The sequence below is a fragment of the Hyperoodon ampullatus genome (genome assembly GCF_949752795.1).
Source record: "Hyperoodon ampullatus genome assembly, chromosome: 3".
Classification (NCBI taxonomy): domain Eukaryota; kingdom Metazoa; phylum Chordata; class Mammalia; order Artiodactyla; family Ziphiidae; genus Hyperoodon; species Hyperoodon ampullatus.
In genome coordinates this window covers 91,320,909-91,340,564 of record NC_136916.1, presented here as the reverse complement: position 1 = coordinate 91,340,564, position 19,656 = coordinate 91,320,909, and positions in this window count along the sequence as shown.

Sequence of the window (19,656 nt, the reverse complement as noted above, 5' to 3'; positions counted from 1 at the left end):
CAGTTTGCTCCCCGGAACCAGAATAGGGCCTGAAGAAATCCTGCAATTTTGGGGCCAGCTCCCAAAAAAGCGAGTTGAAAAATGGAGCTCAGGGGCACTGCAAATCACAAACCTGTAGGGTCCTAAATGATAACTATCATCCAAAAACACATTGAGGTAAGGCAATGAAAACGAGAGCAAGCCAGAATTGCAAGAAACAGTTTTCAAGGGGTAGATTGGAGTTGCCTTGAAAGCACATGAAAAGCGGCAGAACTTATACGGGTGCGTGTGTCTTTTTGAATTATGGTTTTCTCTGGGTATATGCCTATAGTGGGATTGCTGGGTTATATGGTAGTTCTATTTTTAGTTTTTTAAGGAACATCCATACTGTTTTCATAGTGGTTGTATCAATTTACATTCCCACGAACAGTGCACACTTTTCTCCACACCCTCTCCAACATTTATTGTTTGTACATTTTTTCATGATCTCCATTCTGACTGGTGTGAGGAGCTACCTCGTAGTTTTGATTTGAATTTCTCTAATGGTTAGTGATGTTGAGCATGCATTCATGTGTTTGTTGGCAATGTGTATATCTTCTTTGGAGAAATGTCTATTTAGCTCTTCTGCCCATTTTTGGATTGGGTTGTTTGTTTCTTGATATTGAGTTTCATGAGCTGCTTGTAAATTTTGGAGATTAATCCTTTGTCAGTTGCTTCATTTGAAAATATGTTCTCCCATTCTGAGTGTTGTCTTTTCATCTTGTTTATGGTTTCCTTTGCTGTGCAAAAGCTTTTAAGTTTCATTAGGTCCCATGTGTCTCTTTTTGTTTTTATTTCGATTTCTCTAGGAGGTGGGTCAAAAAGGATCTTGCTGTGATTTATGTCATAGAGTGTTCTGTTTTCCTCTAAGAATTTTATAGTGTCTGGCTTTACATTTAGGTCTTTAATCCATTTTGAGTTTATTTTTGTGTATGGTGTCAGGGAGTGTTCTAATTTTATTCTTTTACATGTAGCTCTGCATTTTCCCCAGCACCACTTATTGAAGAGGCTGTCTTTTCTCCATTGTATATTCTTGCCTCCTTTATCAAAAATAAGGTGACCATATGTGTGTGGGTTTATGTCTGGGTTTTCTATCCTGTTCCATTGATGTAATATTTCTGTTCTTGGGCCAGTACCATACTGTATTGATTACTGTAGCTTTGTATTATAGTCTGACGTATGGGACCCTGATTCCTCCAGCTCCATTTTTCTTTCTCAGGACTGCTTTGCATATTCAGGCTCTTTTGTGTTTCCATACAAATTGTGAAATTTTTTGTTCTAGTTCTGTAAAAAATGCCATTGGTAGTTTGATAGGGATTGCATTGAATCTGTAGATTGCTTTGGGTAGTATAGTCATTTTCACAATGTTGATTCTTCCAATCCAAGAACATGGTATATCTTATCATCCTTTTGTGTCATCTTTGAATTCTTTCATCAGTGTCTTATAGTTCTCTGAGTATATCTCTTTTACCTCCTTAGGTAGGTTTATTCCAAGTATTTTATTCTTTTTGTTGCAATGGTGAATGGGAGTTTCCTTAATTTCTATTTCCGACCTTTCATTATTAGTGTATAGAAATACAAGAGATTTCTGTGCATTAATTTTATATCCTGCAACATTACCAAATTAACTGATTAGTTCTAGTAGTTTTCTTGTGGTATCTTTAGGATTCTATATGTATACTATCATGTCATCTGCAAACAGTGACAGTTTTACTTCTTCTTTTCCAATTTGTATTCCTTTTCTTTTTCTTCTCTGATTGCTGTGGCTAGGACTTCCACAACTATGTTGAATAACAGTGGCTCCAGTGGACATCCTTGTCTTGTTCCTCATCTTAGAGGAAATGCTTTCAGTTTTTCACCATTGGGAAGATGTTTCCTGTGGGTCTGTCATATATGGCCTTTATTATGTTGAGGTAGGTTCCCTCTATGCCCACTTTCTGGAGAGTTTTTATCATAAATTGGTGTTGAATCTTGTCAAGAGATTTTTCTGCATCTATTGAGATGATCATATGGTTTTTATCCTTCAGTTTGTTAATATGGTGTATCACATTGATTGATTTGTGTATATTGATGAATCCTTACTTCCCTGGGATAAACCCCACTTGATCATGGTGTATGATCCTTTTAATGTGTTGTTGGATTCTGTTTGCTAGTATTTTGTTGAGGATTTTTGAATCTATATTCATCAGTGATATTGGTCTGTAATTTTCTTTTTTTGTAGAATCTTTGTCTGGTTTTGGTTTCAGGGTGATGGTGGCCTCATAGAATGAGTTTGGCAGTGTTCCTTCCTCTGCAATTTTTTGGAAGAGTTCGAGAAGGATGGGTGTTAGCTCTTCTCTTAATGTTTGATAGAATTCACCTGTGAAGCTATCTGGTCCTGGACTTTTGTTTGTTGGAATATTTTTAATCACAGTTTCCATTTCATTACTTGTGATTGGTCTGTTCATATTTTCTATTTTTTCCTGGTTCAGTCTTCGAAGGTTATACCTTTCTATGAATTTGTCCATTTCTTCCAGGTTGTCCATTTTATTGGCATAAATTTCCTTCTGGTAATCCCTTGAGATGCTTTGTGTTTCTGCAGTGTCCATTGTAACCTCTCCTTTTTCATTTCTAATTTTATTGATTTGAGTCCTCTCCATTTTTTTCTTGATGAGTCTGGCTAAAGGTTTACCAATTTTGTTTATCTTCTCAAAGAACCAGCTTTTAGTTTTATTGATCTTTGCTATTGCTTACCTCATGTCTATTTCATTTATTTCTGCTCTCATCTTTATAATTTCTTTCCTTCTGCTAACTTTGGGCTTTGTTTGTTCTTCTTTCTCTAGTTGATTTAGGTGTAAGGTTATATTGTTTATTTGAGATTTTTCTTCTTTCTTGCAGTACGATTGTGTTGCTATAAACTTCCCCTTTAGAACTGCTTTTGCTGCATCTCATAGGTTTTGGATTGTCATGTTTTCATTGTCATTTGTCTCTAGGTATTTTCTGATTTCCTCTTTGATTTCTCCAGTGATCTCTTGGTTATTTAGTAACGAATTGTTTACCCTCCATGTGTTTGTGATTATGTTTAATTACGTTTGTAATTAATTTCTTATCTCATAACATTGTAGTTAAAAAAGGTGCGCAATATACTTTCAATTCTCTTAAATTTACCAAGGCTTGATTTGTGACCCAAGATGTGATCTATCCTGGGGAATATTCTGTGTGCACTTGAGAGGAAAGTGCAATCTTCTGTTTTCAGATGGAATGTACTATAAATATCAATTAAATCCATCTCGTCTATTGTGTCATTTCAAGCTTGTGTTTCCTTATTAATTTTTTGTTTGGATGATCTGTCCATTGGTGTAAGTGAGGTGTTAAATTCCCCCACTATTACTGTGTTACTGTTGATTTACTCTTTTAAAGCTGCTAGCCTTTGCCTTATGTATTGAGGTGCTCCTATGTTGGGTGAATATATATTTATAACTGTTATATCTTCTTGGATTGATCCCTTGATCATTACATAGTGTCCTTCCTTGTCTCTTGTAACATTCTTTATTTTAAAATCTATTTTATCTGATATGAATATTGCTACTCCAGCTTTCTTTTGACTTCCATTTGCATGGAATATCTTTTTCCATCCCCTCACTTTCAGTCTGTATGTGTCCCTAGGTCTGAAGTGGGTCTCTCTTGTAGACAGCATATATACGGGTCTTGTTTTTGTATCCATTCGGAAAGCCTGTGTCTTTTGGTGGGAGCATTTAATCCATTCACGTTTAAGGTAATTATTGAAATGTATGTTCCTATTACCATTTTCTTAATTGTTTTGCATTTGTTTTTGTAGGTTGTTTTCTTCTCTTGTGTTTCCCACTTAGAGAAGTTCCTTTATCATTTGTTGTAGAGCTGGTTTGGTGGTGATGAATTCTCTTAGCTTTTGCTTGTCTGCAAAGCTTTTGATTTCTTCATCAAATCTGAATGAGATCCTTACTGGGTAGAGTAATCTTGGTTGTAGGTTCTTCCCTTTCATCACTTTAAGTATATCATGCCACTCCCTTCTGGCTTGTAGAGTTTCTGCTGAGAAATTAGCTGTTAACCTTATGGGAGTTCCCTTTTACATTATTTGTCATTTTCCCCTTGCTGCTTTCAATAATTTTTCTTTGTCTTTAATTTTTGCCAGTTTGGTTACTATGTGTCTCAGCATGTTTCTCCTTTGGGTTTATCCTATATGGGACTCTCTGTGCTTCCTGGACTTGGGTGGCTATTTCCTTTCCCATGTTAGGGAAGTTTTCAACTATAATCTCTTCAAATATTTTCTCAGGTCCTTTCTCTCTCTCTTCTCCTTCTGAGACCCCTATAGTGCGAATGTTGTTGCATTTAATGTTGTCCCAGAGGTCTCTTAGGCTGTCTTCATTTCTTTTCATTCTTTTTACTTTATTCTGTTTCACGGCAGTGAATTCCACCATTCTGTCTTCCAGGTCATTTATTCTGCCTCAGTTATTTGCTATTGATTCTTCTAGTTTATTTTCATTTCAGTTATTGCATTGTTCATCTCTGTTTGTTCTTTAATTCTTCTAGGTGTTTGTTCTTTAATTCTTGTAGGTCTTTGTTAAACATTTCTTGCATCTTCTCAATCTTTGCCTCCATTCTTTTCCGAGATCCTGGATCATCTTCACTATCATTATTCTGAATTCTTTTTCTGGAAGGTTTCCTATCTCCACTTCATTTAGTTGTTTTTCTGGGGTTTTATCTTGTTCCTTCATCTGGTACATAGCTCTCTGCCTTTTCATCTTGTCTGTCTTTCTGTGAATGTGGTTTTTGTTCCACAGGCTGGAGGATTGTAGTTCTACTTGCTTCTGCTGTCTGCCCTCTGGTGGATGAGGCTGTCTATGAGGCTTGTGCAAGTTTCCTGATGGGAGAGACTTGTGGTGGGTAGAGCTGGGTGTTGATCTGGTGGGCAGAGTTCAGTAAGACTTTAACCTCTTGTCTGCTGAAGGGTGGGGCTGGCTTCCCTCCCTCTTGGTTGTTTGGCCTGAGGTGACCCAATCCTGGAGCCTACCCGGGCTCTTTGGTGGGGCTAACGGCAGACTCTGGGAGGGCTCATACCAAGGAGTACTTCCCAGAACGTCTGCTGCCAGTGTCCTTGTCCTCACAGTAAGACACAGCCACCCCTTGCCTCTGCAGGAGACCCTCCAACACTAGCAGGTAGGTCTGGTTCAGTCTCCTATAGGGTGACTGCTCCTTTCCCTGGGTCCCAATGCACACACTACTTTGTGTGTGCCCTCCAAGAGTGGAGTCTCTTTTCCCCCCATCCTGTCAAAGTCCAGTCAAATCCCACTAGCCTTCGAAGTCTGATTCTCTAGGAATTCCTCCTCCTGTTGCCAGACCCCCAGGCTGGGAAGCCTGATGTGGGGCTCAGAACCTTCACTCTAATGGGTGGACTTCTGTGGTATAAGTGTTCTCCAGTTTGTGAGTCACCCACCCAGCAGTTATGGGATTTGATTTTATTGTGATTGTGCCCCTCTTACCATCTCATTTTGGCTTCTCCATTGTCTTTGGATGTGGGGTATCTTTTTCATTGAGTTCCAGTGTCTTCCTGTCGATGATTGTTCAGCAGTTAGTTGTAATTTTGGTGCTGTTGCAAGATGGAGTGAGAGCACGTCCTTCTACTCTGCCATCTTGAACCCCGTCTTTTCTTTTTATTGATGTTTCCTTTGCTGTGTAAAAGTTTTAAGTTTAATTAAGGTCCATTTTTTATTTTTGCTTTTGTTTCCTTAGACATGTCCAAAGGATACCGCTATGATTTATGTCAAACAGTGTTCTGCTTATGTTCTCTTGTAGGAATTTTATGGTTTCAGGTCTTACATTCATATCTTTAATCCATTTTGAGTTTATTTTTATATATGGTGTGAGAAAATGTTCTAATTTCATTCTTTTATGTGTAGCCATCCAGTTTTCCCAGTACCACTTAATGAAGAGCATGTCTTATCTCCATTGTATATACTTGCCTCCTTTGTCATAGATTAGTTGTCCATAATTGCATGGGTTTACTTTTGGGTTTTCTATTCTGTTCCATTGATCTATGTGTCTGTTTTTGTGTCAGTACTGTACTGCTTTTATTACTATAGCTTTGTAGTATATTCTCAAGTCAGGGAGTGCGATACCTCCAGCTTTGTTCTTTTTGCTCAAGACTGTGGGCTAATTGGTATCTTTTGTAGTTCCATACAAGTTTTAGGATTAGTTGTTGTAGTTCTCTGAAAAATGTCATGGGTATTTTGATAGGATCACATTATATTTACAGATTGCTTTGGGTAATATGGATATTTTAACAATATTAATTCTGCCATTCCAAGAACATGGTATATCTATGTTAAAAAGAAGTGGCAAGAGTGGGCATCCTTGTCTTGTCCCTGCATTTAGAGGGAAGGCTTTCAGCTTTTCACCTTTGAGTATGATGTTAGCTGTGGGTATGATATTAGCTGTGGGTTTGTCATAAATGAACTTTATTATGTTGAAATATGTTCCCTCTATACACGTTTGAGAATTTTTAACGTGAATGGACATTTAATTTTGTCAAATGCTTTTTCTGTGTTTATTGAGATGACCATGTGATTTTTATCTTTTTTGATAATGTATATCACATTGACTTACTTCTGAATATTGAACCATCCTTGCATCCCTAGAATAAATCCAACTTGATCATGGTGTGTGATTCTTTTTATGTATTATCGAGTTTGGTTTGGTAATATTTTTGTTGAGGAGTTTTGCATGTATATTCATCACAGATGTTGGCCTGCAGTTTTCTTTTTTTTTTACAGTGACTTTGTCTGGTTTTGTGGTCTCATAGAATGAATTTTGGAGTGTTCCTTCCTCTTCACATTTTTTGAATTGTTTGAGGAGGATAGGTATTAGTACTTCTTTATATGTGCTAATATATAATTATGCATCTGGTCCTGGACTTGTTTGCTTGGAGTTTTTAAATTACAAATTCAATTTAGTACTAATCAGTGGTCTGTCCCAATTGTCTATTTCTTCCTGATTCAATCCTGTGAGCTTTTATGTTTCTAGAAATTTGTCCGTTTCTTCTAGGTTTTCCAATTTGTTGGCATATAACTATTCATAGTATTCTCATGATTTTTTTGTATCTCTGTGCTATCAGTTGTTATTTTTCTTTTATTTCTCACTTTGTTTATTTGGTCTTCTCTCTTTTTTAATAAGCTGGCTAAATATTTGTCAATTTTGTTTATCTTTTCAAAAAACTGCTCTTGGTTTTATTTATCCTAAGGGATTACACAGGGATAAAGAAGATTGATATTTCCTCATAGGTCATTGTATCTTCCCCTTTTATTCTCATTGATGCTAATGTGGCCATTGTCTCATAGCTGGACATTATATAACTTCTCATTAGTCTGTTTCATTCCCACAGTATATTGGATTTGCCTTCATAAGAAACTGCTTTTACCAAGTGAGTCTCCTCTTTAAACTTTTGGTAGCATTTTGTCCTGGGGATAGAGGAGTTGATTATCTGGTCCCAGTCTCTTCCTGTTTCTACTCCACAAGTAGTTACAGCCAGGCAGATATATTTATTTCCCAGTATCCTCTGAGCATTTTGAGCTTTGCCTTTGCTCATAGTATTACCTTATCTGTCTCCCAATGAATTCTGTCCATCTCCCACAGGCTTGTCAAGAGTCTCACCTCTGAAGCTTTTCCTCAAATGGTCTATAGTGATTTCTCTTTATTCTAAAACTAAATAGAAGTAGCCTCTACTACTTATTCTACACTGCAATACTGTGAATAGCTAGGCATTTCTATATTGACCTTTCATCCCCACTACTCCACACTAGTTAGAAAGGCAACATCCAACTGCATTACCACAACAATTCATTGGGAAGCAGTGTCTCTCTTTACTAGCTCTCCTCCAATTATGTGTAGACTTAAGGAGGTCATGCCTAATGACTGGTAAGGTCCTTAGAAGATGACTATTTTAAAGCTTCCCTTAATTATTTTCCCTTTTGAATAGACAGGTATGGATAATAATGAATATTCTTTGCTTAAGAGTATATATGACTGTAAAAGAATTACAGGCCCAATCAGGCTTAAGAGAGAATTTCCTTTTGGCCAACAGTATTCACAAATATTCCAGCTTTTATATGGACATTATGTACTTGTCTCAGACTACAAGCTCAAAACTTTGGAAGCTTGAAAATAAACTTTTCTACAGGTACACATCAGGCAATGGGATGGCTGCCGTGATATGTTGCTCAGATCCTTGTTCAGGAATGAAGGACTGAGTTGGCAAGCTGCTGAGAGTGCTGCAGGCATGCAGCCCTCAGCTGTCAGCCACTTTCAGGGATTTCTCAGTGGCAGAGAACAACCTTGTCCAAAGTCATATGTCTTTCATGGATGGACTGCATCTAATAAATGATTGTCCCAGTAGTATAAAGGCCTGGCCCCTTGTCCCAAATATGGGCAGCCCTGAAGGATAATTTTATCTTTAGAGCTCCCTACAGGTATTCCACCCAGACAGGACTGCAGCTTGACTTGTCCCTCTGCTCAGTTCTACTTGCTTCCCTTCCATTTCACAGTTGAGGATCCCAAGAGCACACTCTAAAAACGCTTCTGCCTGCTAATCTCCATCTCAGAGGTGGTCTATCACAGATCGAGTTTTTCAGAAAGCAGGGAAAGAAACAAACACAGTGAACACCATGATGTCTCCCTTTTGCTTAAAAAAACTTTTTAAGCAAAACTCTTAAAAAACTAAACTGTTTTAGCCTATGGAGTAGGACGTGGCGGGGGATAATAAAAAAAAGGGGGGAGGCACAAGCTGAATCTGAACCTTGGAATGCAGTGTGACATAGAAGACACTAGTCTAAAGCCTGAAAGATCTCCGTGGGACATTAGTGCTCACTATGCATCTGGTATCATAGCAGTAACATCCATGTTTCACCACCTCCCCTGTTTAACAATTCTTATGGAAGAACTATCCCCATTTTACATTTAACTTAACCATTTGTAAATATCTGGATTCTTTTTTTTAGAGAATTTGTATGCCAAGGGTTAGAGGTATGCCTGTTTGGAGGAAGTCTGAATGGCAGAGAAAAATAGGTCAATCATGCTCCCAGAAATTGATTGCACCAGTAGGCTGTGTGCTTGCAGAGTGAGGGCAGTACAGTAATGTTTGAAAGCATGCCTGCAGAGTGGGGGCCATGAGTCTAGATGGGATTAAGTGCATTCTCTTCTTCCCTAACTGTACCATTATGGGTGGTAAAGAGGGGAACTGATTTTTTGTACTTTTATATGGATGAATGGCTGAATTTGCTCAAACCTCTTTAAAAGGTCCCAGCAAGCACGTACGAAACAGAAGAAAAGGAACATGTCAAACTGAACCTGACTTGTACATTCATCCCAAACTAGCCTTCCAAGGCTCTCGGGGAAGATGAGCTCAGGGGTGAAACTCTTCCTCACCCCTAACAAAAACCTCACTTAAGTTATTAGAGATGAAAATAAGGAAAATCCTGTAATAGCACTAGAAGGTAAAGAAGAATACCATTCCATCTGGTGCATTTAAGTTATTGGTAGTATGTAAGCACTGGAATGAGTTTGAAGTCAAGAGTGGCCACTACCTCGCTATTGTGGATTAATAGCAGTTGCTACTTAGGGAAAGGGGAGCTCAATCTTTTAAGTCTAAACGAGCAATGCTTCTTCCTGATATGGGTGGGTATAAGAAGTAGGCAAACTGTGGATGCCACCCTAAAGGTTAAAAAATTTGATGAGGAAAGCCAGTCACCCCCATCACAGCAACTTCAGTCAAAGCTAGTTTTTATACTCACTCCCTCAGGATGAAGTAATAGATGAAACAATAACAGAAGAATGTTGAAAAGATCTAAAATTCTGGACTATATAAGGGTTTAGTTCTATTTCATCCAAAAAGACTCAAGTCACCCATTTATTATGCAAAATTAGAAGAGTTTTCCAAGGTTTCAATCTTATGTCTCCCTTAACTCTTTTTATAAGGACTATTGTTAACAAATATTTTATCATTTCTCATTTATTTGGGATTTAGCAGTTAAAAGTTAAAAATGAGATTCATTGATGGTAAGGGTATAGGGAAACAGGAATTTCCCTAAAAGATGCAAAATCAGTTTGTTTTGTCTAAGTGACAAATTAAAATTGATTATGAAACCCATAGAGAAATCAGATATTAGGTTTCTAATGACATAGACTATTATGGGAAAAAAATCTATCTTTACATCTTTATGAAGAAAGTCTTTTTCTTCCCTAATTCATTAAGTGTTGAATGATTTTTTTTAAAAAAAAAGAATGTGCTAGTTTGACAGTAAGGTACCCAAATTCATTCAGGAGTCCTCAACTTAACGAAGCCTTCCCAGGGAAGCTGTTGACAGTGTGTAACCAATGACTCCCTAGAGTAGATTAAATCCACTCTATGTGCTCCCATAGCATTCCAAACATCCTTTAATATCACTCCCATTTCTCATTCTTGTAATTAGTAATTGTTTCTCATTTTTCCTGCTCGGCACTAAAGACCATTAAGTCAGGGAATAAATAATATCTAGAACACAAATGGGCATATACATTGTGTCACTTTAAGTATCTGAAACATTTCCTATGGTTCTCTTCATTCAAGATAAGACTTTTGAGAAAATATGAACTTCATAGGACAGTAAGAAAAGAAGAAAGATGGTATATAAAATGGCTACATTTATGAGAAAAAGAAATGAAGCTGTAAATTTTTAAAAATCATTAGAAGTAATAAAGAGTAGAATAAACACTGAAGGCAATTCTGAAGCTCAGATCGCAGATGACAGGAGCCCACCTTAAGCTGGAGACTAATGTAGCTCACATGTTAAGACAGTGACAGGTTACAGAGGCACAAGTCTAAATCCAAAAGTAATGAGAAGGAATTCCATCCTTTATAATTACTCTACTCTTGAAAGACCTTAAATGGAAAGCCATGGTTCACAGCAACACTTACTGAAATCTGCTGCCCTCACACTACCCATCTCTCTGACACCTTCCACACCTCCACTGGATATACTCTTCTAGTCACTGCCAAGGGCTTTTTACCTCCTCCCTTTGTTTGTCTTTGATTCTTTCCTCTTGGGGGAAAGGCTCAGTTCATCCCAATACAAGAATAATAAGCCTGTCTATAAACTTCCCCTTTCTTTTCCCTTTAGGCAAGAGCATTTACAGGATTCTTTTTGGTGGGTTGGCAAAAGTAAAAAGGAAGAAGTCTTTTCCCCAGGAGGTTAATTTTTATACTGTCATAGATTGAAGTATGTCTGTTTGCTTATTACTTCTCTTCCCTTGTTACAGTATCTTCCTGAACATCTGTTTTCTCCCCCATATCTATATTTCATCCAGATAATGTCTCCTCTCTGATCATTTATCTATCATGTATCTAAGAAGTAGGTAGTTAAGAATCAGGCAAGGATATTCTGTCATTCTACAAATCCTTTCAATATTCTCGCCCCCGCAGTACTCTCTCTTGGATTTCTACAGCACTGGCACATGGCTTAAAGCTAGGCATGGATTGCAGCAGCTTTTATATCCAATTCCAGCAGAGAATGATCAGGCCCTTGAGATGAGCTGGTATGGATTCCTAAGCAGGCAATCTGGCTAAGCTGAGAAGAAAATTCATGTGTGTATAGTTACAATCCAAAGAACTGACGCATCTGAGATAAAGCTGGGTCCCATCATCCCATAGCATTGGGAAAGCGGTTGATCATGAGGATAGTTTATCTTGCTTCAGAATTTGGTACCAGAAACACCTCTGGATTCATGTAGAATAAGGCCATGGTAGATTGCAGAAATCTAAATTACTAGGCCTTGTAATTTTCATACACACTTTGTGGGCAGCACTGATGTGGTCTGTTGTATATGGTCAGTGGGTCTCTCCAGGAGGCCACAGAGTTTATTGCTTTACATATGGTCTGTTCATGTTATGTAGCCTTTGGAATAGTGATTGGAAAGAATACAAAGGGTTAAACTAGAATGTTGGCCTTATGCTGGTAGTCTTGGATAAACAGTTATTTTCCCCTTCTGGCCAGCATTGGAATTAAAACATGGTTCATCTGCCCTGTAACAGCATCTTCTATTCAACTGGCTTTAATAAATCAGGAATTCATGACTGTTGTTGTTATTGTTGTCATAAGGCAAGCACCAGTCTGAGATCTGTCCCTACTCCCTCTCATCCTGCCCGCAGGGTCAGTTTCAAGGGGTCTAGGTTTTTTTAAGAAGTTGGATTTTCAGTGAACTCACCTCACTTGGACCTCTGAATATTAAGCCATATTCTTTGTATATTTCAATGTTGTATTGGAGACTGGCTTCAGCAATGCTTCCAGAATGTCATAACACAATGAACTGACCTTTCAAATGTTGTTTGGAAGGCAGTTTTTCCTTAAACACTGGGCAACCTAATATAGCAAAAAGTTCATAGGCCTTAGAGTCAAGCCAGGCCCAGGTTCTGATCTTGTTCTCTACAACATTCCCAGTATCTCTAATGATAAGTGAAAAATTAGAGATGCCAAAAATAAAAGGTGCTAGGAATATAAAGCACCTGAGGTATCACCATGTATTAGTAATGGTGCTAAGCCAGTGTTTCTTCTTAGTTCTTGTCTTATGAATTCACAAATTCAAACTGTTATTCAAAGAGCACAGGAAGTACCTTCCATTGGCCAAACAGTTGACTGGTCAATGTCTGGTTATCTAAACCTAGTACAAATAAGTTCTTGGTGTGTTTTTCTCAGTGAGATGCTATCTCAAAATTCTATACAACGGTATCACAGTTTACAGGATTGCATTGGTTCAGATCAATTCTCCTTATTTCTGAAAGCCACTCCAGGTATTAAATACACCTTTCTATTACATACACCCCTTACTTTAAAAGGGCTATATGTGCTATTTGTACCCAACAAGATAGCCAATACTAGGGCATTTACTTCAAGATATCTGAAACCTTCCTTTCCATAGAGGAATTGGCATCTATCTTTACACATACCTTACCATTCTATTATATTGCTTTCTAACTTGGCAAAGAAAACCCAATATGGCAAGACTGAGGCCTGGACCCTTTGTCCTGAACAGAGTGGGCCAGTTGTGTGATGGGAACTCTGCTGTCACCAGTTCTTGATTATCACTCTGGGTGGGTTCCTGGCAGTGGAAATGATCCCACACTGCTTGTGGCAGGAGAACCAGCTGGGCCATAACTTGTTCCCTTGCTCTCTCTGCTTCTGTATATATTCTCATTAGGAGACAGGAGTGATTTGTAAAGTACTATAGAAGGCTTTAGCATGCCAAGGAGAGGTATTTTGACAGCCTGGCATGGTGTGCCAGAGTGAATGAGATGGCCTCATTTCATTGTTTCATTGCTGATTATTCATCTTGTTTCATTACTGATTATTTACCTAGTCTTCATGGGTCTTATAAGAACAACACCCAAGCATGGTGATCACCTTCAAATTTGGTCAGTCTGGTATCAGTAGAGCTCAGAAAACGCTTTTCCTGGCATGTTGCCACCACTTCCGGAATTTCTGCTATGTTAAAAAACTTAACAGCTATATTAAAGTATAACTGATATATAATAATCACTTACTAAATTATGTACATTAGATATGTTAAGTTTTGACATATGTGTATACCTATGAAACTATCACCACAGAGAAGGAATATGTATCATTGCCAAAACTTTCCTTTTGCTGCTTTGTAACCCCTCCCTCTCACTGACTTAGTTTGCCACCATTTATTAGTTGTTCCACATCCTTATCAACAATGGGTCAGGACTAGAGGGCAAAAGTAAGCTGTTCTGACACCCCTCCTGCTTGGGCTTAATTCTGAATGTACCATTTCCATCTTCTAAGGTTGGACAAGCCCTGCAACAATCCACTGTGACTTAATGGACCAGATATTTCCCAGCTTATAACAAATGAGACAAATGGTCACTTACTGTTCCATGGTCAAGTGTTCCATCTCTACAAGGCCCTAATAACATACCAGGAACTGTTTCTCAAAGGCATTTAATTTTCTGTTTTAGATGACATGACCTTGCTTCAGAACCCCAGGGACTTCCAATAAACTCTACAGTGAAACATTTCTCACCATTGACAACATCAGGACTGCTGAATCATCTGACTGAAGATGTAAAGCTGCTTGCATCATAGTCTGGACTTGCCAAAGAGCACATTCCTGCTCCCAGCCCACTTAAAACTGGCAGCCTTTTGTATCAGCTAGTTTATAGGCTAGACCAATGTCTCAGATGAGGAATTTGTTGTCCCCAGAATGCAAAGAGGCTGACCAAGCACTATGCTTTCTTCTTCTTGGCAAAGTATGTAAGATGCAGCAATTTGTGCTTTACCTTGGAGACATCCAGGCACATTCCTGGTCACTAGATATCTAGAATATTTATTAAAATTAGATTCCTGAGTCTTGTAAGGTTCCTCTCTTGCCTCCCAGAAAACATGGTTCTTATCAAAGCTTTCAGTACACTAGCCAACTCTGACACATTCTGCCTAATCAGTATGTTTTCATGGACGTAATGGATCAATGTGATGTTCTTTACATATTCACACGGTCCCAATCTCTTCTGACTATATTATGATAGCAAGGAAGAATTATCATGGTTTATAAATGCACTTCCTTGTCTATTCCATGTGAATGTTTTCCCCAGGGCTCTCTCTTCTGTTCCATTAATGTATATGTCTTTTGTGTGCCTAAAACACGCTGTTTTAATTACCATAGCTTTGTAATATAGTTTGAAATCAGGAAGCATGATGCCTCTAGCTTAATTCTTTTTCATGATTACTTGATCTTTGGGTCTTTTGTGGTTTTGTACAAATTTTAGGATTGTTCTGTTTCTGTGAAAAATGCCATTGTGATTTTGATAGGGATTGAATTGAGTCTGTAGATAGCTTTGGGTACTATGGAAATTATAACTATTAATTTTTCCAATCCATGAGTATGGAATATATTTCCATTTATTTGTATTTTCTTCAAATATCTTATCAATGTCTTGTTTTCCAAATATAGGTCTTTCACCTCCTTGGTCAAATTTAATCCTATGTATTTTATTCTATTTGATGCAGTTGAAATTAAGAAAACCATCTCATTCACTTTTTTGATAGTTTGTTATTAGTGTATAAACACACAACTGACTTTTGAATATTGTTTTTGTACCCTGCAACTTTACTAAATTCATGTATTTGAACTAAATTTTTTGACGGAGTCTTGTGTGTGTGTGTGTGTGTGTGTGTGTGTGTGTGTGTGTGTGTGTTCATTGGGGTATAGTTGTTTTACAATGCTGTGTTAGTTTCTACTGTACAGCGAAGTGGAATTCCCTGTGCTATACATCAGGTTCTTATTAGTTATCTATTTTATACATAGATATACATATACATATTAGTGTATATATGCCAGTCCCAATCTCCCAGTTCATCCCCCTGCCCACTTTCCCCCCTTGGTGTCCATACGTTTGTTCTCTACATCTGTGTCTCTATTTCTGCCTTGCAAACCAGTTCATCTGTACCATTTTTCTAGATTCCACATATATGCGTTAATATACGATATTTGTTTTTCTCTTTCTGACTTACTTCACTCTGTATGACAGTCTCTAGATCCATCCACATCTCTACAAATGACCCAATTTCGTTCCCTTTTATGGCTGAGTAATATTCCATTGTATATATGTACCACATCTTCTTTATCCATTCATCTGTTGATGGACATTTAGGTTGCTTCCATGACCTGGCTATTGTAAATAGTGCTGCAATGAACATTGGGGTGCATGTGTCTTTTTGAATTATGGTTTTCTCTGGGTATATGCCCAGTAGTGGGATTGCTGGGTCATATGGTTGATGGAGTCTTTAGTATTTTCTATATATAATATGCCAACTGCAAAGAGAATTTTACTTCTTTTCTGATTTGGATACCTAGTATTTCTTTTTCTCATTTATTGGGATGGCCAAAAAGTTCATTTGAGTTTTTCTGTAAGATGGTATGGAAAAACCCAAACAAACTTTTTGGCCAATCCAATAATTGCTCTGGCTAAGACTTTCAGTACTATGTTGAAAGAGTGGAGTGGTAAGAGTGGGCATCCTTGTCTTGTTCATAATCTTAGAGGAAAATGTTTCAGCTTTTCACCACAGAGTATGATGTTAGCTGTGGTCTTGTCATATATGGCCTTTATTAAGTTACATTCCCTCTATACCCACTTTGTTAAGAGTTGTTATCATGTATGGATGGTAAATTTTGTTAAGTGATTTTTCTGTATCTATTGAAATGATTTTTAGCATTTATTTTATTAATGTGCTGTATCACATTGATTAATTTGATAATGTTGAACTACCCTTGCTCTCTGTAATAAACCCCATTGATCATGGTGTATGATCCTATTAATGTACTTTTGAATTCAGTTTGCTAATTTTTTTTTTTTTTTTTTTTTTTGCGGTATGCGGGCCTCTCACTGTTGTGGCCTCTCCCATTGTGGAGCACAGGCTCCGGACGCGCAGGCTCAGCAGCCATGGCTCACGGGCCCAGCCGCTCCGCGGCATGTGGGATCTTCCCAGACCGGGGTACGAACCCGTGTTCCCTGCATCGGCAGGCGGACTCTCAACCACTGCGCCACCAGGGAAGCCCCGCTTTTGAATTCAGTTTGCTAATATTTTATTGAGGATTTTTTTATCCATGTTCACCACAGATAATGACCTGTATTTTTCTTTTCTGGTAGTGTCTTTGTCTGACTAGGGTATCAAGGTGACGCTGGCTACATAAAATGTGTTTGGACATAAGAGTTTGAGAAGGATTGGTAGGAATTATTTTTCAATGATTAGTAGAATTCATTAGTGAAGACATCTGGTCCTGGACTTCTTTTTTGGGAGATACTTGACTACTAATTCAATTTCCTTACTAGTAATCAGTCTGTTCAGATTTTCTATTTCTTCATGATTTGGTTTTGGTAAATTGTGTTTCCAGGAATTTATCCATTTCTTTTAGGATGTTTACTTTGTTGGCTTATAATTGTTCAAAGTGGTCTCTTATGATCCTTTGTATTTCTGTTGCATCTGTTGTAATCTCCCCTTTTTCCTGTCTAATTTTACTTATTTGAGTCTTTTTTCTTGGTGTGTCTAGCTAAAGGTTAGTCTCATCAAGAAACCAACTCTTAAAAAAAAAAGGAAAAAAAAACCCCAGTTCTTAGTTTCATAGATCTTTTCTATTATCTTTTTAGTCTCCATTTCATATATTTTGCTCTAATCTTATTTCCTTACTTCTATTAGTGTATTCTTATTTTTCTAGTTCCTTGAGATGTAAAGTTAGGTTGTTTGAGATCTCTTATGGTTCCTTTTTTTTTTTTTTTTTTTTGCGCTATGTGGGCCTCTCACTGCTGTGGCCCCTCCCGCTGTGGAGCACAGGCTCTGGACGCACAGGCTCAGCGGCTATGGCTCATGGGCCCAGCCGCTCCATGGCATGTGGGATCCTCCTGGGCCAGGGCACGAACCCATGTCCCCTGCATCGGCAGGCAGGCTCCCAACCACTGTGCCACCAGGGAAGCCCCGCTCTTATGGTTCCTTATATAGATGTTTATTTCTATGAACTTCCCTCTTAGAATTGCTTTTGCTGCACTCCATAGTTTTGGTATATTGTGTATATATTATCTTTTGTATCAAAAATTTTTTGATTTCTTTTGATCCATTGGTTATTCATTAGCATGTTGTTTAATCTCCCCATATAAGTGAATTTTCCAGTTTTCTTCTTGTAACTGGTTTCTAGTTTCATACCCTTGTGTGGGAAAATATGCTCAATATAATTTCAATTTTCTTGAATTTATTAAGACTTTTTTGTGGCTTAATGTATGTTCTTTCATCTTGGAGAGTGTTTCATGTGTGTTTGAGAACTACATGTATTCTCTTGCTTTTGGATGGACTGTTCTGTGAATGTTTAAGTCTATCTGGTCCAACATGTCATTTGAGGTCAGCGTTCCTTATTTTCTGTCTCACTGATCTATCCATTGATGAAAGTGAGGTATTTAACTGCCCTAGTATTATTGTATTGCTATTTCTCTTTAGAATTTGCTTTATATACTTATATGATCCTATGTCATGTGAATAAATATTTACAAATGTATGTCCTCTTGTTGGATTGACCCCTTTATTATTAAGATGTGACCTCCTTTGTCTTGAAGTCTATTTTGTCTGATATAAGTAGAGCTTCTTTGGTTTAGATTTTCATGGAATATCTCTATCATCCCTTCATTTTCAGTCTTGAAATTTGTGCCCATAAAGCAGAATATAGTTGTTTTTTTTTTTTATCCACCAGCCACTCTGTCTTTTGTTTGGAGAATTTAGTCCATTTACATTTAAATTAATTATTGATAAGAGTGGACTTAATTGTTTTCTGACTGTTTTTTGTAATTCCTTCATTCCTTTCTTCTTCTCTTTCTCTCTTATATGTGATTTGAAGATTTTCTGTAGTGTAATACTTAGACTCTATTTTCATTTGTGTACCTACTATAGATTTTTATTTGTGGTTAACATAAATACAAAATATTTTATGCAAATCTTAAAACAGTCAATTATATGTTGATAACAACTTAAGATTCAATGCATTCTAAAGCCCTGCAATTTTACTCTCCCAACATGTTTCATGTTTTGACTGTCAAAATTTATATCCCTTTATCTTGTGCATCCATTAACAAATTATTGTAGTTTTGTTATTTTTACTGTTTTAGTCATTAGCCTTCATACTAAATTTATAAGGAATTTATGTTATAAATTATAACTTATAAATTAAGTAATTAATTATAATTTAAGTAATAAAACTTATAAATTACTTATAAATTATTACTTATAAATTTAATTACTTAATTTATAAGTAATTAACCTACCACCAACATTAGTTTAATCTTAATTTTAATATATATTTAGCTTCACTAGTGAAATGTATACTTCCTTATGTTTTTCTTTTCCTAATTAGAGCTCTTTTGTTTCAGCTGAAAGTCGTCCCCTTAACATTGATTGTAAGGCCAGTCTATCAGTGGTAAACTCCTCCATTTTTTTTTTTTTTTTTGGTCTGGAAATCTCTATATCTCTCCCTACAATTCTGAGGGCCAACTTTGATGGACAGAGTGTTCTTGGTTGGTATCTTTTTTCCTTTTAGCACTTTGAATATATTATGCATTTCCCTTCTGGCCTTCAAAATTCCTGCTGAAAAATCTGTTGATGATCTTCTGCTATGTACAGAAGAGTGTTGCCTTTCAATCCTTTGTAATTGCCCAAGCAATTTTTTTTTTTTGTTCTTAGTGGCTCCCAATATTTGAGGGTGTGTCAAGAACTGTCAGTGTCCCAGGGGGAAGGATCTAAGTCAGCAGATTTTAAAGTATGAAACTATACCTCTTTCAGGGGAAGACTGGGATGAACAGTGCTGTGCACTCCCTCTGCACTGAGCCCTGAAGGGATAACCAGTTACAAACTGTTTCTTTGTTTCCTTATTGTCCTGTTGAACATATGAACTCAAGTCACTGGCCACCAGAGCCAGGCTATTAAGGGATATGTCCTCTGGGCAGCATCCCCCAAATCTGAGAAAATATACCTATACACAAACTCCTTTTCTGAGATACTGGGGACCTGCAACAGGGGAGAGTGTGAAGATGGCACTTGATGG